Source organism: Scyliorhinus torazame, chromosome 17 (genome assembly GCF_047496885.1).
Source record: "Scyliorhinus torazame isolate Kashiwa2021f chromosome 17, sScyTor2.1, whole genome shotgun sequence".
NCBI classification, from domain to species: domain Eukaryota; kingdom Metazoa; phylum Chordata; class Chondrichthyes; order Carcharhiniformes; family Scyliorhinidae; genus Scyliorhinus; species Scyliorhinus torazame.
The window spans coordinates 101,215,474-101,224,861 of record NC_092723.1 but is presented as its reverse complement, the minus strand read 5'-3'; the positions used below and the strand labels follow the sequence as shown (position 1 = coordinate 101,224,861).

At 47.0% G+C, this 9,388-nt stretch overlaps 1 non-coding gene across 1 annotated transcript; it reads right to left on the bottom strand.

Moving 5' to 3' along the window:
• Window positions 1-7,052: 7,052 nt before the first annotated feature.
• Window positions 7,053-7,214, bottom strand: LOC140394592 (U1 spliceosomal RNA). Its single transcript, XR_011935913.1, has one exon. It is a non-coding gene; the product is annotated as a U1 spliceosomal RNA (small nuclear RNA).
• Window positions 7,215-9,388: the final 2,174 nt, after the last annotated feature.

Sequence of the window (9,388 nt, the reverse complement as noted above, 5' to 3'; positions counted from 1 at the left end):
CCACATTCACGGTTGAAGGACAAGAGTTGGTAAGTGGGATTAGCTGGAGATTAGCTGTAGTTATTGTCGGTGCAGACTGGATGGGCCGAGGGGTCATTTCTGTGCTGTACAACTCTGAGACTCTCTCTCTATGATTCGAGAGCCATGATGTCAATTCCCATCCACCCCATAATCCTGCGACCTTCCAATGTGAGCAAGGAGCAGTCCTGTATGAATATTATCAGTCAAACATGGGATGTCCTGTTACATTGCATTGGCTCTTTAGCCCATCGAGTCTGTGCCAGTCAAAAACATCACATAAATATTCTAATCCTATTTTCCAGCACTTAGCCCTTAGCCTTGCATGCCTTGGGATCGCAAGTGCACATCTAAATACTTCTGAAATGTTATGAGGGCCTCTGCCTTTCAGGCATCAAGTCTTGGACTGATGTGTTGGGTGCTCTGGATCCGTGGAACACATACAGGCCACCAACACTTAAAATAGTACAACACTATTTTATTAAGTTAGAAACTGTTGAACATACTTACACTGTGGGTTAACAGGATGTTAGATTAAATTAAAGACCTATGCCTGTCCTAACCAGTCTATGCACTCAGCACATGTTGAAGGTCTGTGCTGTAAGCTGTAAGCTCTGTCCTTCTGAGAGGCTGCATCCCGAATGAGCGGGAACTCTGATGCCCCCTGTCTTTATAGTGCGTGTGCTCTAACTGGTGATTGGCTGTGGTGTTGTGTGTGTTGATTGGTCTTGCTGTGTGTCCATCAGTGTGTGTGTCTGCACCATGATATACTGGTGTATATTATGGCATCTACCCTCTGGAAAAGTTTTTTCCTCACATCCCCTCTAAATCTCCTGCCCCTTGCCTTAAATCTATCCCCCTGGTAATTGATCCCTCCAGCAAGTGGAAATATTTCTCCCTGTCTACTCTACCTATGCCCCTCATAATTTTATACATTTCAATCATTTACCCCCTTGGTCTCCTCTGCTCCCAGCAAAATAACCTCAGTCTATCCAGTCCCTCTCCGTAGCTAAAACTCTCCAGCCCGGGCAACATCCTGGTAAATCTCTGCTGCACCCTTTCCAGTGCAGTCACATCCCTCCTATAACGTGGATTCCAGAACTGGATTATGGATTGGATTTGATTGATTGTCATGTGGACCGAGGTACAGTGAAAAGTATTGTTCTGCGTACAGTCCAGACAGATCTATCCATATATGGATAAAACATAGGACATACGATGAATATACAATGTAAATACATAGACAGAGACATCGGGTGAAGCATACGGTGCACACAATTCCCGAGCTGTGGCCGAACTAACATTTTATACGGTTGCGGCATAACCTCCCTGCTCTTAAACTCTCTGTCTTGGCTAATGTGGGACAAGTAGAAGCATTAAGGTCTGCTCTTATTACTTTAGGATCAAAATCAGAGACTTTATCTGACAAACATGTTCTAAATACACAAGAAACAGGCTCAATGGTGAGCATATTAAAATTGGTACATCCCAGGCATAAAGATCAATGAGTGTAAAGGATGGTTCCAAGTGAACATTTCCCACCCATCATAACAACATGGTTTTATGACAGATTACAGGGTGACTTTGACAGCAAATAGAATTGATAAATTCAATTTCCCCAATACACAGAATTTACATCTGGGGCGGGATTCTGTGATCCTGAGGCTAAGTGTTGACGCCATCGGAAACGCCGTCGCGTTTCTCGACGGCGTCAACACTGCCCCAGGATCAGCAATTCTGGCCCCTACAAGGGGCGAGCACAGCGCTGGAGCGGTTCATGCCGCACCAGCTGCTGATCCGGCCGTGGAATGGGCGCCGGGGGATGCGCGCATGCGCAATGGGTCCGCCGCGAACCCGCGCCTGCGCAGTCCCACCGGCGTGATTTCCACGCATCCACGGTGTCTCCCTTGTCCGCGCTGGCCCAGGCCCAACATGGTGCAGGAGCACAACCGCCGGCGCGGAGGAATGGAGACCGGGAGAGAGAGAGGCCAGCCCGCCGATTGGTAGGCCTCAATCGCGGGCCAGGCCACATCGGAGGCCCCCCTGGGGTCGGACACCCCTCCATCCCCACAGGCCGCCACCCAACCCTTCAACGCTGAGTTCCCGCTGGGTGAGAGCAGGTGTGGACGGCGTCGGCGGAACTCTGCGTTTCCACGACGCCCGCTCGGCCCATCCCGGCCCGAGAATCGACGGGCCGACCGCGTAGAGCATCCCGCGACCGGCTCCGCGCCAACCACTCCGGTGCCAATGGTGCCAAATCTCCGCTCTGCGGAGAATCGCATGCCGGCATCGGGTCAGTGTGGCGCGATTCGCGCCGGTCGCAGGGATTCTCCATCCCGAGAGAATCCCACCCCTGATGTTTACATCTGATGCCAGAAAAAGATTTGGATGAAAAAAAAGCGACAGCAAGCTCCAACAACTTGGATTCATACAGCACCTTTTTAGTGTGAGTCTCCCAAAGTGTAAGGAGGTGGAGCTGGATTTTACTTCCTTGGTTGGAAATCCGATTTGGGGAGAATTTCTGGGTCCTGACCACACAGTGCAATGGGTGTAGTCTGTACTTCGGTGCAGTTAAGGACAAGGGATGGACTCCCTGCATCAATGATGCCTTTGTAGGCACACGGTCCGTGGTGGGAGCTGCTCATGTATATAGGCGGCATGGTAGCACAGTGGTTAGCACTGCTGCCTCACAGTGCCAGGGACCCGGGTTCAATTTTAGCCTTGGGTGACTGTGTGGAGTTTGCACTTTCTCCCCGTGTCTGCGTGGGTTTCCCTGACAAAACACAAATTTCTTTACCCGTCAGTCTGGCCTCAATAAAAGTCGAGATGGATTTGCAGGTACAGCATTAGTTATTTTATTTGACTTGCAAGCCTGATTCATTTCACAGAGCACAGGACACAGCTAGTCTCCTACACCCCGGGAAAGCGAATGAACAAGGAGACAAAGGGATTTCTGCAAATACATTCAAATGGCATCAAGTTTCACATACACGATTCCCATAGGTCATCCTATACCCTTCCTGAACTGGCCATCCATCCTGATTGGCTCACTTCTCATCCCTTCCTCAGGCCCCCTTATTACCCAGCATCCTTTTCTCCTCCTTTGCTGGACACACCTCCTTCTTGCTTTGCCATGCGTTCTGAAATCCTTTGTCTGTGAACTCACCAGAATGAGACTGGCCTATCTCTACATTACAGTAACTAATATCTCTAAAGTAACTATTTTATATCACATTCGTCATCCTCTGGGTTCTCCCGTTTTCTACCACCGTCCAAAGATGTGCAGGTTAGATGGATTGGCCATGATAAATGCACAGAGAGAGGGCGGGCCTCGGTAGCTTGCTCTTTCGAAGGGTTGGTGCAGACCCGATGGGCCAAATGGCCTCCTTCTGCACTGTAGGGATTCTCTATAGAGGGTGAGGGTGCCTCCACCGTGATGTGGCTCGTCAACATCTGCCAGACGTAAGGGACCTTCGTAAATGTGCACTTAGCTCACATTGTGCCAACATGCGCACTCACTCCAATATCTTTGTTCCCCATTGGCATCAGGAGAACCAGTGGCGCACGTGTAGCTGCAGAACATCAAATCCCTGTTCTGGACTTCTGTTCTGTTTCGGGGAATAAACTTGTTAGATTCACAATACACTGCAGTTAAACAAAATGGAAATAGTCAATGTAGGTTGAAGTAACTGTCTTCAGAGACAAGTTGTGAAGACTCGTTGGAGACAATTCCTGGCTAAGTTCAATGGGGCTCCTTATTATTGGTTTAAAACTCACAACTTTGTTCAAAAATGTAATATAAATTATTTATGTATCAAAGAATATATTCATTTGTGGAAAGTAGAATAAATCTTTTTGATTCCATTTGCAACAAGTCCTGTTCAAAAGCCAGCATCCGACAGTATTTCTGATGAGAATTTTGAAAAATGAAGACTGAAAAAAAAAATGAATAGGGCATTTTGGGGTACTATCAATCCCAAAGTGGTTCTGTGTTAATTTACTTCTGAATACAAGGTATCAGTTTGCACTGAAAACTTTGAGGTGACCGGGCGAATGTTTAATGATAAAGTCACAGGCTGATTCACACAGACTGACTCTGTGGCCGAGATTTTCCTAAGCCATCCGCTGTGAGAATTGTCGCGGGCGGGATGGAAAGTTTGATGGGCCAGGCCTGTTGACTTTTAGCAGGAGTGGAAAACCCAGGCCCGTGTTTGCCCATGTGTGGAGAGTGCTCCCCTTAGTGTTGCAGCACAAACAAATGCAGCCTATCACAAGATGCACTGATCTGACAATGTACTACATCTTATATCCAGTGGCAGAGCAGAGACCGGGGGCAGGATTCTGTGATCCTGAGGCTAAGTGTTGACGCCATCGGAAACGCTGTCGCGTTTCTCAATGGCATCAAAACGGCGTCAGGATCAGCAATTCTGGCCCCTACAGGGGGCCAGCATGGCACTGGAGCGGTTCACAAATCCAATGTGCGCATGTGCAGTGGCTCCCTTCAATGCACCAGCCCGGACGCAACATGGCGCAGGGCTACAGGGGCCGGCGCGGAAGAAAGGAGGCCCCAGCCAGGCCGGCCCGCCGATCGATGGGCCCCGATCGTGGGCCAGACCACACGGAGGTTCCCCCCGGGGCCGAGAATCGGGGGGGGGGGGGGGTGGCCACGGTACCGGCACTGCGCAAACCACGCCGGTCACAGGGATTCTCCGGCCCGGCCCCGAGGAAGAGAATCCCGCCCCACAGATTTAAATGAGTGGGAATAGGAACAGGAGCACTCCTACTGATCTTGGTTATACAATGGTGAGTATCAATGTTACATCTTTCTCGAATGGAATACTCAGACCTGTTGCTCTGTTCCTAACTGTGGTTCCCTCCTGACTGACGGAATCAGATTTGAATCTATTTATGAGCTGCCCACCTCAGTTAAGCCAACACCTCACCTCCCAGAGAAACAGTGGTGAAAATAAGTGGGCCGCAGAGTATAAACAGAGCAATATGTGTGCCACTTTAACTCCAGGGTCGGAATTCTCCAGCTGTTTGCTGGCGGCAGGAAGTTCTGGTTCCGCCAGCAGCGAAGGCGCACCACATTCTCCTTCCTCGCTAGCAGCGGTAGCAGAGGGGGCTCGCAACAGAGAATCCCACCCCTGACCTGATTAGTGGTGGGAGGTAAAATCCAACCCCCCCCCCAATATTTACATAGAATTTTTACATAGAATTTACAGTGCAGAAGGAGGCCATTCGGCCCATCGAGTCTGCATCGGCTCTTGGAAAGAGCACCCTAGGTCAACACCTCCACCCTATCCCCATAACCCAGCAACCCCACCCAACACTAAGGGCAATTTTTGGACACTATGGGCAATTTAGCATGGCCAATCCACCTAACCCGCACATCTTTGGACTGTGGGAGGAAACCGGAGCACCCGGAGGAAACCCACACACATACTGGGAGGATGTGCAGACTCCGCACAGACAGTGATACAAGCCAGAATCGAAACTGGGACTCTGGAGCTGTGAAGCAATTGTGCTATCCACAATGCTACCGTGCTGCCCTTATATCCACCACCCAAAAGGAAAATTATCCATTGCCCAGCGTTAACCTCAAGGCCAGTAATGTATTAGGAAATGTCCCAGCCATAGAAGTAAGAAAGTGATTCAAGTGCTGTGAAATAGTTCTTTTTTCATGTGCTTATGTAATATGTTATGTATTATATATGCATCCTGCATGTGTGTCATAATAAGGACATTCCACAAGAGTGTGAGAGCTCAATAAACGATGGACACTGCAGTTAGGTTGTTTTATTTGTTAAAATGTTTGTAAGATATATATTTGCATATTTTTGCAAGATAATTACGAACACTTTGCTTTGCAAAGTATAAAACGCAGTCGTAAGTATGTGGAAAATAATTCATGTAGATGAATAATAATAGAAAATGTCAATTTGGGAAATTGACAATCAGACATTGAAATACAAGTTAATGTAAATTGCATGCAAATCAACAGAACATGATATGGTTTTATGTACTTTTTGGTAAGTATTACTGAACATTACAGTCCCGACAACCTTCAATTGGCTGGTCATTGATAGATAGTCCAGTATTCTAATTCTCATTCCACACAATTACAGCAAAGTACATTCTGGATGAATAGATTTGTAGCCGGCCGCAGTAACAGAATTTGCAAAGCATACATTAACCTGCCAAATCTGTCTCAGATGCATTTTTACCAGTTCCCGCGATTGTAGTTACAAAATATCCAAATTGAGCAAAACTCCCTTAGTTTTTAGAATAAAGTTTAAATAACTGATTTTGTGACAGTACAATTGGAGTTTCACAACAATTATAACAACAACAGATCGTAAGATTTGAGTGCCTGAAAAGTACATCTCCCATTCTTATGATTCTTCAGACTGGTTTTCCTCCTTGGCTACAATAGCTTCAGACTTTCAGCTCGGTTCAACTTTCACTTGTCCCTCTGCCTCAGTCCCTTCTCCAGTCCTTTTCCTTGGGGCAGGGTTATTAGAACAGGTGTCAGGGTTGTTCACCTTTCAGCTGATGTGCCCACCTGGTGTGGGGAGGGGAGGAGAATGGCTGTGGGACAAATTCTGGGACTAAATGCCAAGGATACATAAAGTACAGTCGTTAACATTCACCAAACCAAATGAGGCATTACTCCATGAGAAGCATCAACATATTTCCACTTAAAGATTGTAGTCATACTTCCAGTCTTGCATCATAATAAAAATCTTTATTATTGTCACATGTAGGCTTACATTAACACTGCAATGAAGTTACTGTGAAAATCCCCTAGTCGACACACTCTGACGCCTATTCGGGTACACAGAGGGAGAATTCAGAAGGTCCAATTCACCTGACAAGCACATCTTTTGGGACTTGTGGGAGGAAACCGGAGCACCCTGAGGCAACCCACGCAGACACAGCGAGAACAGGCAAACTCCGCACAGACAGTTACCCAAGCAGGAATTAAACCTGGGACCTTGGTGCTGTGAAGTAACAATGCTAACCACTATGTTACCGTGCCGCCGAACACAGTCCCCCACTACCACAGATTTTACAGTCGAGTATCCCGCATTTGGGAACATCCCAGATGTCAGCACATAGGAGGTGCAATGGGCTAGACAAGTCCTGGGCGGACCACCTTCTTGATCATGGTTTCACCCCTGCCAGGTGACTAATTGTCACAAATTGAGCAAAAAGAATCTCCAACATGATAATGCCAAGTAACATGAAACCCAATCTGTTAACTCAATCCCAAACCAGTTGTGATGGGTGAAAGTGGACACAAATAATTTTCTTGATAATAGCTTTCGTGATCAAACGCAGCATCGCATATGTCTGCTTCCTACCTACTCTCCCTGTGTACCACCAGTTTCTCTTTATAAGTGCACAAGGTAAATTAAACAATGCCCCTCACCTTTGTATCTGAATCTAATTAACATCCCATTAAAATAATCTATGAGCTTCATCCCAGACATTTGAGTTTCCATTTGCTTTAGTCTAACCCTGGCTTGACACATAAAGCTACAGCTTTAAAATGATTTTGGTTGACTTCCTGGAACTATATGTTATTAATCATAGAATCCCTACAGTGCAGAGGTAGGCCATTCGGCCCATTCAGTCTGCACCAACCCTCTGAAAGAGCACTCCACCTAGGCCCACTCTTTCATCCCATCCCTGTAACCCCACCTAACCTTTGGACATTAAGGGGCAATTCAGCATGTCCAATCCACTTAACCTGCACATCTTTGGACAGTGGGAGGAAACCGGAGCACCCAAGAAAACCCCACGCAGCTACAAGGAGAATGTGCAAATGCCACACAGTCACCCAAGGTCGGAATTGAACCCGGGTCCCTGGCGCTGTGATGCAGCAGTGCTAACCACTGTGCCACCATGCTGCCCAATATTAATAGAAACTAACTGTAGCGCACAAAGACTCCATGAGACGAATGTAGTGAAGTCAATGAGGCTTTATTAAGCGTGTCTGTTCCCCAGCAGCTCGATAGTAAACTGGCTTGCGGGGGAAAGACACCGGCTTCTTATACTTCGCCTTCAGGGCGGAGCTTGAGGTCAACGGCCAACCAGGACCCTGGATCTGTCAGCCAATGACATTAGGGCTTCCAGTCCCACATGACCCCCAATACATACTACCACACTAACCCAACCTCTGGCCCAGTCTTTCCATTATAAATTAGTCACTGTTGATAAAAGCATTGCTCATTCACCCAAAGAGATGTGCATTTTTATTGTTGGCCTCAATGTGACGCACAGCCGACAGTATAACTCTGATCTGCTGACTATGTAGCACACTCCTTAGAGACTGGTCTGAAATAATAGTTGATGTCTAATAGCAGCCTGATGTCGGACATTTATAAAGTAGTACAAAATTGATTGAAAATGGTATATTCATTTATTGCTGATCCATAAAACCCAAAGCAAATAGATTTGTGAAGTAGAGTCATTTCAGAGAAAGTGCACAGTTTGATCTTCATAAAAATGTGTTCAACCAAACTTGATAACAAGAGTTACCCCAATCAGTGATCATCACATGCGCTTGTAGGTGTAAATGTTATAACTGCATCGTGGACAAGTGTGTTCCACATCCTTCAGATCATTTACAAAAAAGGGAACCAAACAGCAGCCCAGCCAGCATCTGTCAAAAAACACAGTGTCACTTTTAATACAGAGAAAAGGTTAACATTACAAGATGAATAATTCAATAATGAAATGAAAATCACTTATTGTCACAAGTAGGCTTCAAATGAAGTGATGCACGATCAATTGAACAAAGACTAAAGTTGGATACAACTCAGGCTTTATTACTCAAAAATGTGTGGCCTCCCACAGCAGCTGGCAAAATGGCTGCTGAATGGAGGACATGCATCTTTATACTCTGCCTACTGGGCGGAGCCAGCAGGCAGAGACTACCGGCAAACCTGTAGTACAGGTCCTACCTTACATCACCTAATAAAGGTGTAACAGTGGTTTACCACATTCACCCCCTGTTAAAATTGAGTCCGGCGAGGATGGTGGAGAACTATATACAGCAATGAATCTATATTTACAATATTTGAGCAGAAAAAAAAATGTCTTTTGAAGTCCGGCGGACCAGTTAGAGGTTTAACCGATCCGGTGCCTTGATGTTCCGCTGGGAGAGACGTAGTGGTGGCGGCGATGTCGATGCTGGTCCGATGTTCGGTGACTCCGGGAGCGTGCCAAAATCCTCTTCATCCTCGGACGTGGGCAAGGGAAGGATGGGTGGTCCTGGTGGGGTTAATGCTGGGAGCGCTGGGGGAGGGTGGCGCCGGGCCGGAGGGGTGTGTGTGTGTGGAACCTGCTGGTGCCAGGTCCC